The sequence below is a fragment of the Canis lupus genome, chromosome X, assembly GCF_048164855.1.
Source record: "Canis lupus baileyi chromosome X, mCanLup2.hap1, whole genome shotgun sequence".
NCBI classification, from domain to species: Eukaryota; Metazoa; Chordata; class Mammalia; order Carnivora; family Canidae; genus Canis; species Canis lupus.
In genome coordinates, this window is record NC_132876.1 from 17,040,308 (window position 1) to 17,065,190 (window position 24,883).

At 42.6% G+C, this 24,883-nt stretch overlaps 1 protein-coding gene across 8 annotated transcripts in view; it reads right to left on the reverse strand.

Moving 5' to 3' along the window:
* The window catches only part of FHL1 (four and a half LIM domains 1), a 63,127-nt gene that overhangs the window by 25,391 nt on the left and 12,853 nt on the right, over nt 1-24,883 (reverse strand). For 6 of the 8 annotated variants that reach the window (XM_072816646.1, XM_072816653.1, XM_072816656.1 and 3 more), the window contains exon 2: nt 14,463-14,533. The gene's annotated coding sequence lies outside the window, so the exon portion shown is untranslated. Of the gene's footprint in view, nt 1-14,462; nt 14,534-14,661; nt 14,736-16,337; nt 16,361-24,883 lie in introns of those variants that run through there. The other 2 variants (XM_072816649.1, XM_072816651.1) reach the window with 2 other exon arrangements.

Genomic DNA, 24,883 nt, shown 5'->3' on the forward strand with positions numbered 1-24,883 from the left:
GTAGAGGGACAATTTTGGTTGCTTTAAGTCAGTGACATGGTTTACCCTCCCATCTCCACAAAGAGAGTAATTTGGAAAACACTCAACAAAAGAAAAAATTACCCCAAGGTTAGTTTGAAGACTTCTATCCTGGAAAAAGTAAAGAAAACAAGGAGAACTTTTTATTTCTGTTGTGGAATGGGATGGAGGTTTAGAAACAACTTGAAGAAGTGAGTTAATCTCTTTGTGCCACAGCCAAGACAGGGTTTATTTCCTACTGTTATGATGGTAACTTAGAACACACAGGACAACAATATCAAATATCAATTCCCTCCAGAGCTGTAACTTTCTAAATGTAGTAAGTAGTAATTTGTCAAGATCATCATTCAACATACAAATAATTTCTACATAGTCATTTGAACCTCAATGCCACATTCTGTATCACATCCTCAAATGCCATCGGCTATAAACCAGGTACTGTTTTCGTGAAAGAAGGCTACAGGTGTTATACAGGGATAAACCGAGACATTAAAAAGATTAAGTGTCTTGCCTTAAGTGAGAGGGGCGAGGTCAAACCAAGAATAGAAACTCAAGTCCTATCACCTGTCCTAATCATAAATCTAGACAACTGTCCACCTTTCTGCTAGCAATAAGTACATAGTCTAATCAATTTTGATGTGTTTTTAAAAAAGATTTTATTTGAGAGAGAGGGAGAAAAAAACCCAAGCAACAGGGAGGGGCAGACGGGGAGGAAGAAGCAGACTCCCTGCTGAGCAGGGAGCCCAATGTGGGGCTTGATCCCAGGACTCTGAGATCATGACCTGAGCCGAAGGCAGACGCTTAACTGACTGAGCCACCCAGGCACCCTCAATTTCGATGTGTTTTAAACATATATTTTGCAGGAAGAAAAATGTATCTTCTCAATGGATCTGTGGAAATATTTAATTAAGATGGTACTACACACGTGAGCCACAGGACATAATGTACTTGTACACAGAGCAACCCTTTTCAAAAATTAAACTTGACTCATGATAGTAGCTAAATGTTAATGAAGTGTTCAAAGGCTAGGGCTGTAACAAAAACTAGATAGGGTTGTAACCTGTTCTGTTACACCACAGACAGTTCATTAGCTACATGATGGGTGTTTATGCCACCAGCAGCAAACAGGCCCGTCACATTCTGAGGTCAAATAGCAAAGTCAGTGGTAGAGAGGAATATGAACCTCTGTGACTTAATGGTCTCTTCTGAGACCAAAGTACACATGTTGTTCTATGGTGCCAATGAGTTGTCATGGGTTTCGAAGGGTAGTGTGCCCTACCCATAACTCTTCGAGGAGCTTGGTCAAATTCTCACAACTCCCTATGCATCATTTGGTCCTATTTGTGGTCTACTGACACATTTTCAAAGCATTTAACCACTCAGTTCTCCGCCCACATCTCACACCTACTCCCTGCCCCATAGATCTTCTATCCTAACTTTTCTTTGTTCTTCTACACTAACTTTTCTTGGAAGGTCAGAGATGAGGAACACAGCAGTTGGAACTGAAGTGGAAGCTACAGGATTAGCCCCTGTGGGGAGTGGGAAAAGCTGCTTGGAAATGCTTTTAAGGATCTGCCAGCTAACGCAAGAGTGCAAGTGAAGACTTCCAGAAGAAAATATACCCAGCCAACCCCCTGGACCAAGGGAGAGTGTTTGGACATGATTCTGGGGATTGAGAATAAAGGGAACGACAACCCAGCTTTGCAAGAATGTAGAGTGCTTTCCGTACAAATAGGGGCAAAAGCCATACAATCAAATCTTTCATCTCCATCCTGGTCTCACTGCTCCAATTGTAACAAGAATGTTTTTTTAATAATTTGCACTTAACACCTTGACACCAGGGCTTGGGATCAGATCCAGCGTAGACCAATTTGGTCTTTGGTTAACTGCCTCTCTCTGCTTTCCAAATAAAATATATTTTGTTGGAGGGACCAACACTTGCTGTTTATAACATTTTTAAAGATGATCCTGCCTCTCTATAAGAAGTGGAAGTTATCTGGCTCCTGTCTCAACAATGAAAACAAAATTTACAGGGATAACCCCCCCTCCTCTTTATTAGGGGTCAGTGATGTCTGAGTCACGAGAAAGTTCAGATTTAAAAATACACCAGTATTCTTTTCCAACACCATGCCAGAATTCCAGAAAATCTGTTACTTTTAAAATAAGTCTTCTAAAATTTTCCCCAGTAAAACTGAGCATTTATTTTACATCTTTCATAGGACTCTATGCCAATTTAATGCACATTTGTGTAGTGTTCAAAAAGCCAGACTCCAAGTGTGTAAATTATATAAAGCTACTTAACTGGTGAAATATACTGCATTGACTTTGAAATGCATCCAGAAAGAATATGAATTTACGGATAGACAGAGGGATGGGTAGATATGGTGATCAAACAAACACAGTAAAATGTCAATGGTAGATTCTAGATGATGGGTATGTAGGTGTGCACCACAACAATCACTTCAACTTTGGAAATCTTCATCAAAAGATGTTAGGGGAGAATAAAATATAGAGAAGCAAACATTTTAAAACACAGCTGCAACCACACACAGGCAGGTGCTGGCTTCCAAAAGGTACTTTAGACTACAAGCACAGAATGTGCTACAATCCAGAATGAGTGGACTAAAGTTACTACCGTAGCCTCCATCTGAAGGAAATCTGCCAAAGTCATTGTAAAGCTTTTCGGGCATAATTCAAGAAGCCCTGAACATCTCCTAATGAATGGAAATATTCCACATGTACATCTCCAGACTTGGGTTTAAGCTAGAAGGTTCCCCAATCCACTCGCATGGCCCCAACCAAGGGATGACACAGGAGCCAGCCTTCAGTCACTTAACTACCTTTCCCCTTTTATGGCCATTGCAAGTTGAAAGCATATACTCATCTGTTTCCAGATTCCTAAAGGTACTGGAAAAAAAAATCTAAATATAACAGATGGCTAAGCACTCATGGTAATTGGAAACCAAACTGTAACTTCAGCTTTCTCGGGCCAATGCCTTAACACCATGGCTTTAGTGGAATGGTCTTGCTGAAGACCTTTTGTCTTTATTCCCGTAACAGAAATATTACCTTGGCTTTGATGGATGACAGATAGGTGTTATCCAAAATTTTATTTTAGGTTGACATGAATAACCTTTACTTATTTTTAAGTCAATCCTTAAGTGTTCTCCAGTATGTTAAAATCTACTACAAAGTACCACTGAATATGTCTGTTGCTTTTTGTTTGTTTTTTTTTAATAGTTCAATACACCTTGAAAAGTATAATTCCAACATTGGTGAAACCTCTCAACATTTTTATGAATTCTAGGGTCCCATGGAATATAATATGAAAACCATTGGAATAGACAAACACCCATCAGGCACTTGGCTGACTCAATTGCCAAAGCATACGACTCTTGACCTCAAGGTTGTGAGTGACCTCCACATTGGGCATAGAGACTACTTAAAAATAAAATCTTGGAAAAACATAGAACAGAAAGACCTTGTACTTGTATCATTAGGGTTTATGAAATCCATGGCCTCCTGAGTCATATACATGGCCACTGAGCCTTCCTTAGACTGTGTAAGTGGTAGCACACTGCTCACTTCCTGGTAATGAACCTCTTTCTCCTTCCCTTGTCAGACCTAGCTCTAACCTTTTGCCCCACTCTCCTCAACCCCAATTCTCCAGTTTTCCCTCATATAAAGGAGACCCACAACTCTATGTCCTCGGCTAGCATTCCACATCTCATAAATACAAATAATGTGACTGTGTAATGTGGGGGAGAGGGGGCAGTGATATGTACATGTTTGTATGCTCACTATAGTGAGAAAACAAACAGAGACACCTAAGTCTGAAAAGGGAGCTTATTTCACATTCAGCTTACCATCTCTTCTTAGGCTTCGCCAACACAAATGCCAGAACCTTAAAAATCTGAAAGCAGGGCAGCCCAGGTGGCTCAGCAGTTTAAGCGACGCCTTCAGCCCAGGGCCTGATCCTGGAGACCCAGGATCGAGTCCCACATCAGGCTCCCTGCATGGAGCCTGCTTCTCCCTCTGCCTGCGTCTCTGCCTCTCTCCCTGTCTCTCATGAATAAATAAATAAATAAATAAATCTTAAAAAAATCTGAAAGCAGCTCTAAGAAGGTCAAAACTGAAACCACATAATGACATGCACACTGAAGTGTTCAGGGGTGAAGTATATGGATGCTGGTGGTTTACTCTGAAATGCATACAAAAATGAAGATAGCCTAATGCATGGAAGAATATGTCAAACAGCACACAAAGTGAAATGTTAAATTGTAGAATCTGGGTAGTGGGCATAAAAACATCTCCTTCAACTTTGGCTTCCACTTTTCTGCCTATTTGAAGCACTGCATACCAAAATTTCGGAAACAATGGTGCCATGCTATAATGAAGTAGGAGGGACTGTTCTATTTGAGAATCTGCTCCAGTGACATCAGGAATACTGGTATCAGAGGAACAGGAAGTCAAACAACGATCCTGGGGCAATCCCCAGTGATAACATGGTCATGCTCTCTATGGCTTCTAATTCGTGAAGAGCCTTCATTCAATTAACTGTTTCTCTAGTGACTGCTTGCAAAGCCTCTAAGCACTGAATCACAGACGACACAGAGGACGTCAGAGAAAACATCAGTATTGCCACTGCAAAGGAGCTTCCAGTCTCCTGGGGAAAGCAGAGGACAGCTTTGCCCCCTCACTCCCAGGGGGATCCGTTCCAAGGATCCCCTGTGGATGCCTGAAGCCACTGACAATACCGATCACAATGCAGTGTTCTTTCCTGGATGGACACAGCTTTGATAAAGTTTCATTTGTAAATTAGGCAAAGTAAGAGATGAACAAGAACCAATAGTAAACTACTAATAAAATAGACCGATTATAACAATATACTGTCATAAAGGTTACGTGAATGTGGTCTGTAGTGCACTCTTCCTCTGTGTGCTGCTGATGTGAGGTCAAATGCCTCTGCGTTGAGATGAAGCAAGGCGAAGGGCAGAGACAACACCATGATGGGGCATCAGGCTACTTCTGGCCTTCTGATGCTATGTCAGGAGGAGGACCACCTGCTTTTAGGCCATGGCTGATTGTAGATAACAGAAACCCCAGAAAGCGAAACCACAGGTAATGGGGAACTACCGTACTAGATGGCAGCCCCAGTCAAATCCTTGACCCTCTTTGTGCCTTCAATAGTCCCAGTAACAAAAAGGGAAAACACCCAGGAGGGGATCAAGGGAGTTGGACAAGGTCCCACGTAAAGTCAAATGCCTCTATGGGTACATAAAGAAAGGGCTAAAATGATGAAACACACTGTACTGTCTCTGGGTTCAAACCTCTCATGTGACCCCAATGCCAAGAGTGGAACTCACCATCTTCAATTCGTGAGCATTTGAACAACCTCAGTGAGGAGAAGACACTATCAATTATGAATCCCCTACCACATGTCCACTGACAGCTGTGTACACAAACCCATCACCAGAATCCACAGAAAAAGCTCCACTGGTTCTGGAAAAGAAACACTGGGTATATCTTAAGTAAATTACTATTTCATAGCCCTGAAGAATGTATAAAAGTGATCCTACCATATACACATATCACATGGTTTAAGAGATGGCCACGGACTCCCTAAGGAGCACTACTTTACTCCTTAGGGGAAGAAGTGTTACAGGAACTAACTCTTCACCTGCTACCTGGATATCCCTCACCAAGATATGCTATATGAACCATGAAGCTCATCTGGCTCACCAGGTAGGAGAGTGAGGCAGCTATTCTAAATACATTTTTGGAGTTCATCCTTTTTAGCTAAATTGATTTGATGCCTAGCGTGGTTTAAACAAAAGTGGAAAATTAACAATGAAAGAAATAATAAAATAAATTATGACTAGTATTAGCATGGTTCTCCATGCTGGGCTTTCATCATGTAAGGTTTATAGGATAAGAATGATGGTGACAGTGATAATGAGGAGGATAAAAGTGCTACTCTTTCTCAATAGCATTATCAAGGGTTTCAGCCTTCAGGGTTTGAGGTCTGCGAAGCTTTAACCTCAGCTGTGCTTATTGTACTAACCATGATAAAATGTACATGATTGAGCTGTGACCTTAATTTAAGAAGTTCCAAACCTAGGATTTAGTGACTATCCAACTTCATCTCCCAAGTATGGATCTCTTTACAGGCGAGCATCTGTTGTTGGCTTCTCAAGTCTTTGTCCTATTAATAGATGAGTTGATGATAGAGAAAGTCTTAAAACAACTTCCACATCCATGGCGTTTTAGAACGTTAAAAAATCTTAATAAAAACATAAGTGTTCACAAGTTTCTATGTGGCTTGAACCGAATTTGATGACAGATCTGAACCCTAATATTTCATTTAGGAATAAGGATGCAACACACGTCTGATGCCTCCCACCTCAGCCTATATGCAATGCTTGTTAGTCACTGATGGGCTGCTTTGCTTTGGTCTTAAAGAGAATTCACTTACGTGAGTTTGTTCCTAGAGAAGATGAAGACTTGCAAACAGGTGAATTCTCCATGAGAAGCCTGTGTAAGGCAGTATACACAAGCCTTAAATAAAGTTAAGCACTCTGACAGGATTACAGATAAATCATTAGGCTTCCTAAAACTAGAGTGTCCTTCTAAATCTCAAAGCATCCTATGGGAAAGGATCAAAAGTTTTAATGGGTCACCTTAACCAACTTTAGTCCAAGATTGTTTGACACCAGCTACCGTGGTGGTCAGACACCTCATGCCTTCATTTCACATCAAATGGATACAAATGGAATGCTAGACTTGAATTTCAGTGTCCAAATCTGGCTTCTTTCATGGGAATCCTTGTCAAACCCAACCTTTCTTATGGACTTCTGTTAAATATGCTTAAACTCTGAAATATGGTTTAAACATGCATACACGTACTTTTTAAAACATAAAAAATGTGTCACATCCAACCCATATTCCTTCCCGTTGGTTTACTATTCTTACACATGGTTCTCTTATAAAACGTTCTTACAGACCACTCATTCCCATTAACTACATAATACTTTATTTCAATGAAAAGAAAATGATTTCCTGGGGCCATCAGTAATGTTGTGTGTATGTGCGGGTTTCTCCAGAAGACTCCTCAGCTTTCTTTCCGAGTGCTAGATGAACTCTAATTAAAGACGGCCAAAGAATTCAAGGCTCTGGAGGATTCCACTTTTCAAGAGTCCCGAGAGGACCCTTCCTCTAAGTGAGGCAGTTTCTCTCCTCCAGCGAAAATGAATTCCTTCTATGTCGGAGGCTGGGAAAGCTAGGCCATGTACAAGAGGTCAAAATTAAGTCCATTAAATCCCAGTGCCGGACTTAGTCACCATAGAGACAGGGGAGATAAATAAACCAGTAACCTTAACAAATGGGTTGCACCTTTGCCAGACAGATCTCTGACTTACCATTATTTTTACTTAAGTATCTCTCCGTCCAAACATAACTAACAAGGAAGACTACAAAACCAAACAGAACTGGGCCTGAAAGAAACAGGAATGCTCATACAGGCAAAGGGCAGGCAGAGAGTCAAGAGCTAACCACCTCCCCCCCCCTCAGTAATGTGCTCTCTGTTCCCCTTGAACGATGATTGCAACATGAAGCTCCAGAGGCAATGACATATGGGGAAAATATGTGGCGCTCAGGCCAGAGGAAACCATGTCAGAAAAGAAAAACAGACATGAAGTAACTGACCTAATTAAAGGCGAAAAGTATACTTACAGCAGGGAAACAAGTATATCTGACACATGAAAAAGAGCTGGAGGGGAGGAGATGCTGTACAAAGGCTCAGGACAAGAGAAGAGATTTTGGTTACCTGGTTAAATGCCACCAGAAGATGAAATTGGCATTGCCCTGGCATTATGGCTCCACAAGGCACTACCTGAGTGTGCATAGTGCCTTCAGACAGAGAGGTTCATCCCTGGCCACTACTACATGTTACGGAAAACCTTGGGGACAAAGATTGTTTGTCATGTGGGATGCCACAATGCCTTTCTATCAACCACAGAACACAGATGAAAAATGGGAAAAGAGGGATCCCTGGGTGGCGCAGCGGTTTAGCGCCTGCCTTTGGCCCAGGGCGCGGTCCTGGAGACCCGGGATCAAATCCCACATCGGGCTCCCGGTGCATGGAGCCTGCTTCTCCCTCTGCCTGTGTCTCTGCCTCTCTCTCTCTCTCTGTGACTATCATAAACAAATAAAAAAAATTTTAAAAAAATGGGAAAAGAGAAGAAAAAAGGGAGCTCAGGATAATGGAACCAAGGAGCAAGCAGGAACTAGAACCAAGGAATAAGTAGGAACTCTAACATCTGGTCTAAGCTCCAGGCTGGAGTCCTTGTCACATCTCATCGTCTCATAGTCATTTACTCAACACCAACCACTGGTGACATGAAGGTGAGGTGGTAAAAGCCGAAGGTCTCAATCCCTGAGTGAGCCACAGACTTCTGGTACAATGCACAATCCACAGGACCATAATATAGTTTAAAACCTCCAAGGAAGTGTTACATCTAGCTCTTGTCCACATGCACACCGCACTTGACAAGGCTGTCATCACAGCACATAAACAATTTTGCATTGTGCATTTTTTGGCAAGGCCATATTATACAATTCTTTCATCTGGTCTGCAAGCATCAAGATGATAATTGTGAGCAGATTCATGGAATTCCACCACATAGATATATCATAATTACATAACCAAGAATCTTTCTAGAGTACACAAAGCACTTTTCTAATGTTGGACACACTTAAATTCTTTCTAACTTATTGTCCATGCAAATTCCACCATGATAAATACCTGTAACATATACCTTTTATTTTCTTCTCTTAGAACAATTTGTTTCTTAGAAAACATTTCCCAAAATAGGATTACTGGGTCAAGTGGTACCAATCTTTGTGACTTTGGCCATAAATTGCCAAATACTGTTCCAAAAGGCTCATTTCCAATTTACAGTGCTACCAGCAGTGAAGAAGGATTTCTCAATTTCAAGGTAACCAGCCATATTAGTACTAGGCTTCCTTTCCTGTCAACTTAATTAGATGAAAAATATACCTACCTTCTTTATGTCTGAATATGCTTTATCTTTGCATACCAATGGGGCTGAACATTTTTCCATGCGTTTATTCACTTTGTGATATAACGTGCACATCTTTTACCCTTCTACCTACTGGAGAATACATTCAGCCAACAGCTAGGCTGCATCTACCATACTCCAGGCAAGCACCAGGCTTTATAACTATATGAGCTCTGTGCATAATATGGAAATTAATTATCTTATCAAATGCATCACAAACTTTTCCTGGTATGTTTTCATTATTTTTGCCCTGATGCTACTGAGGTTTAATTAACAAAAATTGTACACACTGAAGGTAAGCAACATAATGATTTGACATGCATATACACTGTGAGCTGATTACCACAATCAACTTAGTTAACATATCTACCATCTCAGAGTTCTCGCTTTTTGTGAGTGGAAAGAACACTGAAGATCAACTCTCTCAGAAAATTTTTATATATTGGGAGTCTGTTGATACTCTACCTTTCTATTTCTATCATTTTATAGCTTACAAGGCTATCATTTATCCAGGGACTTGAGAATTGTCCTATTTTCTGTGGTCTTATTTATAAGTTTTCTCAGCGTATCATAAATATATTCTTCTATAATTACAAAACTAATAGCCCTCATTCCTACTTTACAATTCTCGAGCTTTAACATATGTAGCTGTTGGGCAGCCCTGGTGGCGTAGCGGTTTAGCACTGCCTGCAGCCTAGGGTGTGATCCTGGAGACCCAGGATTGAGTCCCACGTCAGGCTTCCTGCATGGAGTCTGCTTCTCCCTCTGTCTGTGTCTCTGCCCCTCTGTCTGTGTGTCTCTATGAATAAATAAAAAAATCTTTTAAAAAAAAACATGTGTAGCTGTTTTACTCTAAGTACTTCATTTAAAGCAAGTTTTATTTTTTATTTTTTTAACAATTTATTTATTTATTCATGAGAGACAGAGAGGATAGAGAGAGGCAGAGACACAGACAGAGGGAGAAGCAGGCTCCATGCAGGGAGCCCGACGCGGGACTCAATCCCAGGTCTCCAGGATCACACACTGGACCGAAGGTGGCGCCAAACCGCTGAACCACCCGGGCTGCCCTAAAGCAAGTTTTAAAATTAAAATTAAATTTATCTTTTCAATGGCTATGTTGCATTAAAAACAATTGGCTTTTGCAATGCCGGGGTTGCTCAGTCAGTTAAGCATCCAGCTCAATTTCAGCTAGGGTAGTGATTGCAGCACTGGAAGATCAAGCCCCACATCAAGCCCTGTGTCAGGCTCCACACTCAGCAGGGAGTCTACTTGGGATTCTGTCCCTCTCTTCTGCCCCTCCTCATCTCAAATAAATAAATAAATAAATAAATAAATAAATAAATAAATAAATAAATAATAAATCAACCAACCAACCAACCAACCAACTTTCTAAACTTACCCTACTGGTAGACGTGAACTAGATAGAAGTGAACTCAGGTTTACCTATTGACCACAAATAGCCTGCCTAAGATCTGCTTCTCTTTCTTGGGCCAAAGAAAAAGATATGTAGAAACATCAGTGCATGACTGCTTTTTCTTAGAACTGCTTTAGGGTTGAGTCCCCTTGCTACTCAAAGGGACATGGGTCCTCAGACTAGCAGTGATATAATTCAGCCCTTATTGCACTTGTGCAATCTCAGGCCCAACACCAGACCTCCTGTGTTAGAAGCCACACATGAAAGTTTGAGAAAAGCTGGGGTAAAGACCACAGGAATCCTCCAAACTCTGTTGATGCTCCTTCTCTTAATCAGAAACCATCAGAAGGTAGCTCTTTCCTCAAATGTTTAGCCTCAACCCTTTTTCTGGAAACGATCTCTACACCCAACATGGGGCTCAGACTCATCCAAGATCAAGAGTCCCATGCTCTACTGACTGAACCAGCCAGGCACTCCAAACTTCAACCCTCTTAATGCACATACTTAAGTTAAAATGAGTATCATCCAACATCATATACCTGAAAATGAAAAGCCAGTACTTTGAGAGAAAGGATAGCTCTAAGACTGTAGCCTCAATTTCTATATACCTGAGGGTGAAAACTCACATGCCTTTAAGAGGCAAGCAGGTCTTAAAAATGAGCAAAACATTCAGATAACGGCCACCAATCCCTGTCCTTAGAGAGTGGTGAGGTCTCTGACAAAATTCAGAGTTCGTGCTCCGTCTGAAGACACAGCAGCTACTTGGCTCTTCAGCTGAGTGTTGCCCAACAGGAATGCAGGCTCAATGTTGCCAGATCTTCTGATATTTCAAGAGAAGCTGCAAGTCTGGGTTTTTAAAACATGTGAAATCTCTCAATTTTTAAATGCTGGCAATTCACTTAAAATTTTAAAAGAACACCTCTGTGTGCCAGATTCAGCCCACCAGTTTGAGACCTTGGCTCTAGACTGATGATTTCCAAATTCTTTAAGCTTGTGTAACCCATCTGTGCTGATTTTCATGCTTACTTGTTAGTGTACCAAGAAGAGAGGTCACATCAATATAAATGGTACAAACCAAATCACTATGACTACTATATTTTAAATTTTTGTTTTGTGAATATTACAAACTGCCAAATCAATAATGAGAGTGACCATATGTCAGTGATACAAATATTTCCTAGATGTGAAATACATGTTTAATTCATTAACAACGTTGTCACTACTACAGAAACAAACACAGAATACCCAGCAGATGGGTGTGTTAAGAATTATGTTGGGTTTGGGGCACCTGGCTGGCTCAGTCAGAGGAGTGTGTGACTCTTGATCTCTAGGTTGTGAGTTCAAGCCCCACGCTGGGTGTAGAGATGACTTGAATAAATGAGTGAATGAATAAATAAATAAAAACTTTAAAAAAAGAATTATGTTGGGTTTAAGTTTTTGTTCCAAGTTAATTACATAATTAAAAGGTGGCCAAGTGAAATAATTTCAAGTTCTTGAATGATAAAGTTTACCTGTGATAAATGCTGTAATAAACCTAAGTTAGTATTCATTATCATTTAGAAAATAAAATATCCTCCTGTGAAAGCCACTAAGTACATTTTCTAAACTGTTCAACTGTTCCAAGCAAACTTAAAAAAATAGAGTACGAAATACATAATTTACATTTGCTTTCATTTTGTAGGCATGTGGGTTCCAGGCTCAGCTGTATCCCGGGACTATGCTCGCATACTTCATTATTTTCACATGCCTAGCCAGAGGTTGGCATAAATCACAGGCTCAAAGAGCAGACTGGCGACAGGGACTTTGAACTGCGCCCCTGAACCCATCTGAGCCTACTCAATGCTGGGTAATCTAATTAAAAAAGGAAAATCAATTTTTGGCTTCCCCATCTGCAAATAGGAAAAGCAACTAGGGATGCCCTTCCTACACTTAAAGGGTATCAGACCAAAATGTATTATTCTTTTTCTTTGGCCCACGCCTACATTTCTGGCCTAATACATAGTAGGGCTGGATAAATGAAGGACGGTCACAAGATACAGCTGCATCGTGACCGCGGCATGGCTTCATGTCAAGCCTATAGACTCCCACTACAGAGAAACTGCATTCAACACATTCCATTGAGTCACCTGAAAAACTCACTGCTCTCAAAGGAAACCTACGGGTGCTAAGTTGAGGTTAAATTAAAGATGTCACTGGGGTGGTTTAATATCACAAAACCACTTGAAGTATGTACTCAAACACCTCCAATGCAAATGGATCATTCTGAGAATATACATCGCTTCTACAGAAGCTTCCTCCTGATGAAGTGTGTAAGAGTTGTAGACTGGCCACCAAGTCGATGGGATAGGCCCCTCTGTGGACCTCCTTAAATAATCTAGTCTCTGTTGGTGTGGGAAAATACAGGCAAGGACTGTGAAGGGGCTACAGGGCTGTTATCTCTGCTCTTTAGACAGAGCACCCTGCTTCCAGCTGCCCTCGGGTTCCTCAGAGGATGGTGAGGGTCACGGCTCTGCTCTGGTGTTCCCTACTGGGGGGAAGGCCTAAGATTTTATTTGAAGACAGGTTCCTTTTTTTTTAAACTTTTTTTTTAAAAAGAATTTATTTATTCATGAGAGACACAGAGAGGCAGAGACAAAGGCAGAAGGAGAAGCAGGCTCCCTATGGGGAGCCCAATGTGGGACTTGATCCTGGGACCCAGGGATCACAACCTGAGCCAAAGGCAGACACTCAACCGCTGAGCCACCCAGGTGTCCCTGAAGACAGGTTTCTATCATTCCAAAAAAAAAGAGAAAAGTTTGAAAACCACCATTTTGGGTAAAGGCTAGAGGTGACAGGCACAGCAGGGCTGAGACCCTCAGATGGCAGAGTCTAAGCCCTCGGATGGCAGAGTGAAGCACTCCCGGCTGAGACACTGCTGAAGCTTTTGTCTTTGGGTCAGTTGGAAGCTCCAGGCCCTGGGAAGAGCTTCCAGCTTCTATGTAATTGAGGAAACTGACAAAATTCAGATTAAACACTCCGAAAAATCCGTCCTACTTTTTTTATCCTTTAAGGTATGAATTCATATATTTCAAAACGTGAAGCATTCTGCATCAAGTAGGTGTGAGAGGAACAACTACAGCCAGCTAGTGAGCCTTGACCCTCATAGAAATCAAGGGCCCACATCGAATGTGAGATGAGTAGGGAGAGGAGTGTAGTAGAGAGGAGGGGAGGGCAGAAAAGTCCAGGGACCCTGATGCTAGGCCTGGCTGGGCCTGGATGAACCATCTTTGAGATTCACAACGTTGAATGTCCCGCCTCTCTGGGAGAGTGCCGAGGAATCCTAAATCATCACAGTCCTATGCAAGCCCTGTGGCTAAATGAAGAAGACCCGGGATACCCGTCAGACATTTGCTACGTGAAGGGGTTACTCAATCTGGCTGTTCACATGGAAGCCCTCTCTGGCGCTCCTATCCCAGATCTACCCCAGATCTTGCGGGGGCAGTGTACACCTTGGCTCTTTGCACCCCGGGGCACGAAGATCCTGGATGGCTGACTGGGGACGGCTGACTGGGTCAGCCTGCCCCTCTCACGTGGTTGCCTGGGCAGCGATCTCTTTCCTCAATGCCACTTCGGCTCCATGGAGCTTCCCTGCTCCCTACTGTCCACGCTGGGGCATGAGCACTTCTTTATCCTCAGGCAGACCTTTGAACAGTTCTGCTGTGCTTGGCACATTCACTTTTCATGCCACCAAATTAAAAGCAATTGAGAATTCCACCCCCTCCCCCGAAAAGACATTCCCCAGTGAGCTAATATTTAGGATAAGCAGGGATACCGGTTGGGTCAGTTAAAATGAATCCTCTTCAATCTACTATACAAATATAGTTTTTAAAAAAATACAGCATCGACCCCAACATTGACAATCGGAAGGCTGAAGATCAGTGTTCAAATTTGTGGCAATCAGTAAAGCTTACCTCACACTGGATGTGTGGAGACTGGGATGTAGTCAGCAAGGGCTCGACACAGTGGACAAGTTCCAATGTGCCTAAGTTAGGAAAAAATGAGAAGCAAGATACAAAGTTACCATTTCAGAAGAAAAGTTAAGAAATCCTAAAAACAAAACAAAACACCCCCCCAAAAAAAAAACCTAGCAAAAAACAAAACAAAATCAACCTCAAAGTCTAATTCCTTTGAAATGGCTCACAGTAACACATTCTACTTTGTATTTACAACCCTTAAACTGCCAAGATGTTCCGCATATTTCCCCAATGTCTGTTTATCATATAACATTTGTACCAGTGGTGGATTTGGCCCCCTCATCATCAGGCTGTATTAGCTCAAACACTCAGCATTGTTAGCACAGTGAGCTCATGGCCTATTTCAGTTTTAAATTAACATTTGGCAATCATCCGGGTAATCAAAACAAATGATTCAGTCGTTTAGAATAGATTTATTAGTTGAGCCCTTTTCCCCCCTCTTTTAACATCTTTAGAATATTTTGCCACAGGAGGGCTCAGATCCAGGCAGAATGTAGAGCACAAGTCACCAGAGGAATATTTAGAGGTGTTGCCATGGAGACAAGGTGCCATGTGACCACTTAAGTTAACTCCAATCAACAACCACATTAGGATGAGGGCTGGCAGCAGGCTTATGCCCTGCCCAGCGCGGAGGGCCCCCCCACCACATCACTAGGAAACAGGTGTGCCCAGTGCTTTTCCCATCACCTAAGCAAAGGCAGTCCTCTGACATGCTGCCCTGGTTGTACCCTTGAGGCCTCCCGAGAGGCAACTCAATGCCTTATCCCTGCCCCCAATTCAGAAGGGTGGGCTAGGGCTAAGGAGAAAGGAGGTGTGTGAAATCCTGAAACTCAGACCAAGAGCCCTTGTACATCAACTGTGACATGTACATGAGCAAATGAGATGTGAGCAAACAATGGCTCCCTGAGAGGAGGGCCCCCATCTGGTCTGTTCACTCCTCTAGCTCCATGCCTGGAATAGTGCCTGGTCAACACCCAGGAGGCTCTCAAGAACTATCTATGGAGTGATGTCTGGGTGGCACAGTTGGCTAAGCCTCCAACTCTTGGTTTGGGCTTGGGTCAGGATCTCAGGGTCATGAGATCAAGATTGCGGGGGGTGGGTCTGACACAGGGCTCTCTCTCCCTCTCCTTCTGCTTCTCCCCCTGAATTCTCTAAAACAAACAAACAAACAAACAAACAAACAAGGGTTTTCTTTTTTTTAAAGAAGTATCTATGAAACAAGGCATGGCAAACATAAACCATGGATTATAACCAGGCTCATGAATGTCCACCTCCCGCCCCCAACCAATCATTTCTGGGCTGATTACCAAACAGGAAGGGGTGAGAGATTTTGGAAAGAGCGTGCTGGAAAAGAAGTAGCTAGTCCAGTTAGTTCAATAGGCTAATGGGTTCATCTGTGTAGAGATCTTAATGATAACTGTCATGTTGAAGACAACATTTCGAAACTCAAGCTGGACAACAATGCTGACTTTGGGACAGGTTCCTGTCTGCCAGATCAAAAGCCCAGAGCTAGCTTTCAAGAAAGCACATGTCTGAAAGTGATGAACTTCCAAAAGACACCTTCTAGTCCTCTTCCCACCTCTATTTACCTGGAGCCAGTATTTTCACATTCTGTCCTATGAATATATATGACATATTTTGTGTTGTATCTCACTTGTCCTGCAGAACCTGAAGTGTCTTTGTCTCCTTGGCAGGGACAGAAACCCCACCTTTCTTTCCTGATGGTACTCAGCAGGGCATGTACACATACACACAAAAGGCATAGCCCAGTCTCCTTTCCCACTCCCCATAACTCAGTCTCACGGAACTCACTGTTTCTAGAAGGTGCCACACCCTCTCATGCAACCGTAGTGAGAACGCAGCATGGCACAGCTGTTCACACGAGGGGGCCAGAGTCAGACTAGACTGCCTGGGCTTCAACACCTGCCCTGCCTCATAATAGCTGTAAAACCTCTCTGAGCCTCACAATGGTGAGCAAGAGGGCAGCGCGTGGAAAAGCACTCACCAGGGCCTCACACACATGAGGTACTCACTGAACAGGAGACAGACCATTATCACTACTAGCAGGGCAGGTGCAGAGTTAAAATGTTATCATACTTGGAGAACGATTTTATGCACTGTCACAAATGCTTGGGCACCCCAGTTCCGTGTCAACCCAACTTAAACTTCCAACCCGAACCCATCCCCCACACACTAGCCTTGATAGACTATTTCATTTTACTCACCCTTCTGGGATTGATCTTTCCTGGAGGTGGGATTTAATGCATCCTGGGCTCTAAGAAAATAGGTTCTGTGCTTGAGGAACTGGAAGAGCCTCCTCCCTCACACCTGACCCTGCTAGTACCTTCCTGCCTTCTTGGTCTGCTCCCCACCTCTACAAGTTCAGGCTTTGGGAGGCTGGGGGCAGGGGTTAAAGACTTGTCTTCTAGTAACCACAGCGAGACCTTGGCTCTCCTTTTCACAGGGAATCCTTGCATGTCATGTTCCCACATGGCCTCCAGAGGGCAGAAGAGAGAAAGGCCCAAAGGCTGGGCAGGTAGCCCTTGAGCTCTGGGGGCCACCTCGTGCCCCCCACCCCCTCCCTACCCCGAGTCTGCAGTGCCACGGTTCACGCTTTCATCATCAAGGACTAGAACGCCATGCCTCCAAACAGACCTAATAATACAAACCGTGTTGACGATTGTGCACAAGTCAAAGAATAAACACCGAACAGCAGCCAAACACCCTGGATAAAATGTGATGACAGCAAAGTAAAATCCAAACACTTTAGGGTTAGTCATGCTTTAAAATAAATCATGTTAATCTCGTCCCACCCTGACAGCATTAATAAGTGAAATTAGACAAACCATTTATATGGTTCCAGAAGAAGCTAGTAGCTATGTTCTAGTGACATTTAACATACATGATCATTTTCCCACAGGTTTAATGATAGTATCACAGTCAAAGATAGTCGTGACCCTGTCACTAGTGACAGCCAAGCCTAAATGATGCCCAAATCACCAATCCACTGGGTGAATTATGCAGAAAAATAAAATCCAGAGCCAGCAGCTATTTGAATGGTGGCTGTTGAATCAATCAAAAACGGATGAGCTCCACGGATTCATTGTCTCTCCTAAATTCTCTGAAATGTGATTGTCATGGTAACCATTCCTTATAATCATGCTCTTCAGACTATCCTCTCTTACCTAAGAAACCAAAGAGCAGTGAACCCCAAACAAGGTACACTTAGCATGGCAATGGGCAGCTCAGACATCTCATTTTTCCTACTTTTATCCAAGTGCTCACACTATTATGGTAGTCAGAAACACTGGCATCTGCACATTCAAAACACATTTTAAATGTTACCATAAATGCAATAAATACAAATGACCTGGCTATGGGCTCATTTCCTTTAGCAGAAGAACTGATAAACTGGCTCTCATTCAGCAAAATAATTTATTGGTAAAAAAAAAAAATCAACACAGAAGAAAGGTGCCTCATTTGTAGTAATTTCAACATAACCAACATCTGTAACATCATCAAGTCTTTAACAATATATTAATTTAATAAATACCGAAGGAAGTTACATGACTGAAATGCAATAAAATCTAATTTTGTGTCCTTATATTACGATTTAGTATAAAGTACATCACAAAACATACTCTGGAAGATCATTTATTTATTCCACGTTTCTTTTTTTAATTTTAATTATTTATTCATGAGAGACACACAGAGAGAGAGAGGAAGAGAGAGAGAGAGAGACAGAGGGAGAAGCAGGCTCCTTGCAGGCAGCCTGACGTGGGACTCGATCCCGGGTCTCCAGGATCAGGACCTGGGCTGAAGGTGGTGCTAAACCGCTGAGCCACCCAGGCTGCCCACCACACAAGTTTCTAATCTTCATTTTATATGATACAATCATAATATTCTTCACAATTTTTTTTGAAAAAATCTGATTCTGAAGATCATTCCATATTGGCATATACAGAGCTCCCTCATTTTTAAATGGCTGCTTGATAGTCCATTTTATGGGAGTACTATTGTAACTTTATTTTAAAGATTTAAAAAATTTTTTTAACTAGGTCTGGCTTTTTTAGGGGGGGGAGAGAGAGAGAGAGAATGCATGAGTGAGTGGGGGGGTGCAGAGGGAGATGGAGAGAATCCCAAGCAGGCTCCATGCTATGGGGCTCAATCTCACAACACCGAGATCATGACCTGAGCCCAAATCAAGAGTCAGACACTTGGTCAACTGAGACACCCAGGTGCCCTACTTTATTTCGATTTTTATTACTTTTATTTTTTGAGTATGGTTGACACACAATGTTACATTAACTTCAGGCATACAACATAGTGATTCAACAAGTCTATATGTTAGGCTGGGCTCACCATTATTCTCCACAATTTGGAAACAGAAAGCTTTGATCCTTATTCACTTCCAGAAAAGAAAGGCTATATTTTTAAAAGATATCTACTAGATATAATACACATTTAAAGTTGTGATCACTCTAGATTTTTCCTAGATTTTTATAGTTCCTTCAGAAAAGTAAACAGTATACAGCTTTACCAAAGGTAGAACGAAAAGCCATTTTTAAACCTTGCACGTAATATATGTAACACTTGAAATATTGAATTCGCTTTTATAGGTTCCCAAACTAAGTAAGAAAATGTGCCTTTCCTTCCAGATACTGTATAACCTATAAACTAACAAAAGATGGAAAGGTGTGCAGAGCCCCCACCATGCCCCAAATAAACATGAAGAAGCTCTTTCCATGGGCCATTGCTGGATGCAAATTTAAAGAAGTTTTTGGTCATAAAGGAGGGGATATTAAATAAAAATATATTGTCTTATTTTTTAAAAAGATTTTAAAATTTTATTTGAGAGAGAGAGAGACAGAACACAAGCTGGAGAGGCACAGGCAGAGGGAGAAGCAGACTCCTCACCAAGCAGGGAGCCCAACACGGGGCTCAATCCCAGGACCTCGGGATCATGACCTGAGCCAAAGGCAGATGCGATGCTTAATTGACTCAGCCACCCAGGTGCCCCTTTTTTGACTGGGATAGCAAAACATTAAGAAAACTTCTACAACAAAAACAAAAATAAACAAGGGGACTACATCATACTAAAATCCTTGAGTGCAGCAAAGGAGACCATCAACGAAATGAAAAGGCAGGCTACTGAATGGGAGAAAATATGTACAAATCATATATCTGATGAGATCCAATACAGAAAGTACACTTATGGCTCCAGGGCCAAAACCAAACAATCCAGTAAAAAGACGGGCAGAGGATCTCAAGAGACATTTTTCCAAAGAAGACATCCAAATCCTGGCCAAGAGGTACACGGAAAGATGTTCAACACCATTCATCATCAGGGAAATGTGACTCCAAACCACAGTGAGCTTTCACCCACAGCAGGCAGAATGGCCATTAGGAACAAGACATGCAAAAACAAGTGCTGGTGGGGGTGCGGAGAAAAGGGGGCCCTTGTGTGTTATGGGTAGGAATGTAAACTGGTACAGCCACTGTGGGATATGTTTGAGGTGCCTCAATACATTAAAAATGGAACTATCATCTAATCCAGCTATTCCATTTCTGGGTATTTATCCAAAGAAAATGAAAACACTAACTTGAAAAGATACCTGCGCCCCCACATTTATTGCAGCATTATCCACAACAGCCAAGACATGGAAACAACATAGGTATCCATCAATGGATGAACAGATAAAGACGATGTGGTGTAGGTGCATCATAGAATATTATTACACAGCCATTAAAAAGAATAGAATCCTGCCACTTGCAATGACAGGGACGGAGCATTATGCTGAGTGCACTAAGTCAGAGAAAGACAGTACCAAACGATCCCACATATAATGTGTGGAATCTTAAAAAAAAAAGTTCAGGGGGCCTGGGGGGTGGCTCAGCCGGCTCAGGTCATGATCTCAGAGTCCTTGGATCCAGCCCCGCATCAGGATCCCTGCTTAGTGGGGAGCCTGCTTCTCCCTCTCCCTCTGCTGCTCCCTGTGCTTGCGATCTCTTTCTCTCTCAAATTAATAAAAATATTTAAAAAAAAGAAAAGAATACTAAAGAATAAACAAGCCATCAATAACAGAGTAGGGGGGCTCTAAACCTATCAGGCATCGGGAAGAAATGGGAAAAATGCAAAACAAAACAAGTCAAATGGTGAAATCCAGCAAGAAAAATGGAGTGGCAAATATTTGCTAAAGTCAAAAGGTAAAACCAAATTCTTGTCCTTTGCCCTAATGTTCAATGGTATTTTTGTTTTGTTTTAAAAATATGAAGATTGATGTCCTTTCAGTGACTAGTACAACAGCACCCAAATAAAACAAATGATAAAATAAAAACTCACTTAATTGACTGATAGGCTCGAGTTAGTCACTGCCAAGTTTACAACTTTCCCACAACTCCAAGCATTCTTTCGCTAAGAAACAGGATTGTTTCCTCCGCCATGATGACTGTGGGTAGCTTTCTGGGTAACTACAGTTCTGTATTCTTACATAACTCACTGGGGAATACCAGCTCTCTAAATCAAAGCAATGATGGACTAAGGATGAGCCCAGATCCACAGAATGTGGCAATTCTGACAGAAGCAACTAGAGAGTGCTGGCTGTCTCAGAAGTTTGAGAGGAAGTACTGAGCTAAAGGCATACTAATACCACCCTCACTCCTACAAACCATCACCCAATCATGTTTATTTGTCTTGCAAAAGAGTCTCCAGACCTTTTCCTTATAAGCTCATTTCTGCAACCCCAATTTGGCCCATTTTCACTTCACATCTAGACTACTTCATCAGACATGCTCCCTTCTTCATAGAGCTGCCAGAATTATTTTTCAAATGTACCACCTTGAATGCATCACTCCCTTTACCCTACACCTTCCTCCAATTTAATCTAAAGGCCAAATTTCTAGCCTGAAATTCAAGGCCTTCCCATCAGACCCACTTTTCACCTTCCCCCATTCTCAACTCTGGCTTTGGCAGACTCCTAGCCTCTGACATTTGTCTCCACGGGAGAAGAACAGGTCCTTTGGCTCATGCCATCCTCCTCTTAAACCAGAGATTCTAATTCTGGCTGCACCTGCAGAGCCACTAGTGACGTCTGGGTGCTCCCCCCCACAACTGAATTCCCTCTGATGAATCTAATATGTGCAAGCAAATTTGAATACCCACTACCCCAAATTTCCATAGCCCATAACTGTGCAATAAGTTTAGGGTGCAACCAAGAGTCTCGGGGAGGGGTGGTGAGAGCTGTTAAAACGCAAAGTGTTGGGCCCCAACCCCTGTGTTTCTGAGGTCTGGGGTGAGCCCATGAATCTGTATTTCTAACAAGCTCCCAAGTGATGCTGATGCGGCCAGTCCAAAAACCTCACCTGGAGGAATAGTGGTCAGTAGTTAAAATTAGTATGATGATATAGTACAGATATGTACTGTCTACATGTCGCATGCACACTACATTTGGCAAAGGAGAATGTACTACCTTCTGGAATCTCTTCCATGAATGGCACACTTAGGCTAGGAGTCAAGACTCCTGACTGTCCTCCTCCCTCCCTCACTGGGTTCAATGCTCTCCACCACAGCCTTCCTGTGTCTCCAACAGCTTTTCCGATTAGAAGTTCTGTGCTTGAGAGATCACTTCTGTTTTTAATAACTCCCAACAGCAACTAGCAGGCTTAGCAAAGTGCCCTGCACACAGAGTAAGCCCTCAGCAAGCATTTGCTGATCTCATTTTATGAAGTTCTCTGGCTCCTACTTTCTTTCTTTCTTTCTTTTTTATTTATTTATTTATTTATTTATTTATTTATTTATTTATTTATTTATGAGAGACACACAGATAAAGGCAGAGACACAGGCAGAGGGAGAAGGAGGCTCTGTGCAGGGAGTCCAATGAGGGACTTGATCCCATGATCCCGGAATCATGACCTGAGCCGAAGGCAGATGCTCAACCAATGAGCCACCCAGGCACCCTGGCTCCTACTTTCTAAGCTGGGTTTGGCTGTCCGGGCACGGTTCCCTCACATGTGGGCAACCGGGCAGCCCTGCTCCAAGCAGCAGGCCAGAGTCACTCCTTCCCGGCAGCATGCCCTCTGCTGGAACCCACTACAAGCACAAGCGTGAATGCATCAAAGAAAATTACGGGGGCTGTGAAAAGTGGAAGGAATGGTCACTTTATAAGGGAACCCAATTCAACTTTCAAAGTGGAGGTAAAAAAATGTTTATATGGTACCCCTGGGCTCCACTGCCCACCTCACAACCCAGGGCGGCAGTGAAGACCCAGCAGTGTCAGGGAAGTCTCAAGTCCATTGCTCTGCCAGTGTGAACACCTGCGCCAACAGTCCCCCAAGGTTTTTGTGCTGAGGTCCTCCTTTTTCCATAACAGAAAATCCACAAGTAATTGAATGACAGGGAGAGAGGAGACAGGGGGAAAGAGAAGATGAGGGGCTAAAGGGCCTTCCAGCTCTTTCTCCACAGCTCAAGTGGGAGGAACAAGGCTATCGGAGGCCTCGGGACTCACCAAGCCTGTCTCTACCTATGACGCAAATACACTGCAACGTGGTTGGATGTTTTTTTTTTTTTTACCATGTCTACGATGGACAGGAATTTCTGTACGGTCAGGTCAGCGGCAGAACATGGTATCAATGGTGATGGTGACCACAAGGCATGCGTGGGCTGTGCGTTCATTTGGTCCACCACTGGCAGAGACTAACCTGTGATCGTGCACTGGAATCCCCAAGGCTTGCCGTGGACTGGACTCAGGGGAGAGCTTATTTCTGTGCCCTCCCCCACCTTGTCTAAAATCTGCCACTCCTCAGAGAGGCAGGAGCACAGGTATGGTCAATCAGTGAAACCATGTAGTGACATCAAGAAAATAAATATATATAAGTTTATCTAATAACAGGTGTAATGATGAGTATATATAACAGATCCATACATAAAAAATTACTTTATTTTTCATTTTTTTATTGGAGTTCAATTTGCCAACATATACCATAACACCCAGTGCTCATCCCGCCAAGTGCCCCCCTCAGTGCCCATCACCCAGACACTCCAACCCCCCACCCACCTTCCTTTCCACTAATCCTTGTTCGTTTCCCAGAGTTAGGGGTCTCTCATGTTTTGTCACCCTCACTGATATTTTCACTCATTTTCTTTCCTTTCCCTTTATTCCCTTTCATTAATTAATTAATTTATTTTTTATTGGAGTTCAATTTGCCAACATATAGCATAACACCCAGTGCTCATCCCATCAAGTGCCCCCCTCAGTACCCATCACCCAGTCACCCCCGCCCCCCGCCCACCTCCTTTTCTACCTCCCCTTGTTCGTTTCCCAGAGTTAGGAGTCTCTCATGTTCTGTCCCCCTTTCTGATATTTCCCACTCATTTCTTCTCCTTTCCCCTTTACTCCATTTCACTATTTTTTATATTCCCCAAATGAATGAGACCATATAATGTTTGTCCTTCTCCGATTGACTTATTTCACTCAGCATAATACCCTCCAGTTCCATCCACATCGAAGCAAATGGTGGGTATTTGTCGTTTCTAATGGCTGAGTAGTATTACATTGCATACGTATACCACATCTTTTTTTATATAATAAATTTATTTTTTTATTGGTGTTCAATTCGCCAACATACAGAATAACACCCAGTGCTCATCCCGTCAAGTGCCCCCCTCAGTGCCTGTCACCCAGTCACCCCCACCCCCCACCCTCCTCCCCTTCCACCACCCCTAGTTCGTTTCCCAGAGTTAGGAGTCTTCATGTTCTGTCTCCCTTTCTGATATTTCCTACCCATTTCTTCTCCCTTCCCTTCTATTCCCTTTCACTACTATTTATATGCCCCAAATAAATGAGAACACATAATGTTTGTCCTTCTCCGATTGAATCATTTCACTCAGCATAATACCTTCCAGTTCCATCCACGTTGAAGCAAATGGTGGGTATTTGTCGTTTCTAATGGCTGAGTAATATTCCATTGTATACATAAACCACATCTTCTTTATCCATTCATCTTTCGATGGACACTGAGGCTCCTTCCACAGTTCGGCTATTGTGGACATTGCTACTAGAAACATCGGGGTGCAGGTGTCTCGGCGTTTCATTGCATCTCCATCTTTGGGGTAAATCCCCAGCAGTGCAATTGCTGGGTCATAGGGCAGATCTATTTTTAACTCTTTGAGGAACCTCCACACAGTTTTCCAGAGTGGCTGCACCAGTTCACATTCCCACCAACAGTGTAAGAAGGTTCCCTTTTCTCCGCATCCTCTCCAACATTTGTGGTTTCCTGTCTTGTTAATTTGCCCCATTCTCACTGGTGTGAGGTGGTATCTCATTGTGGTTTTGATTTGTATTTCCCTGATGGCAAGTGAT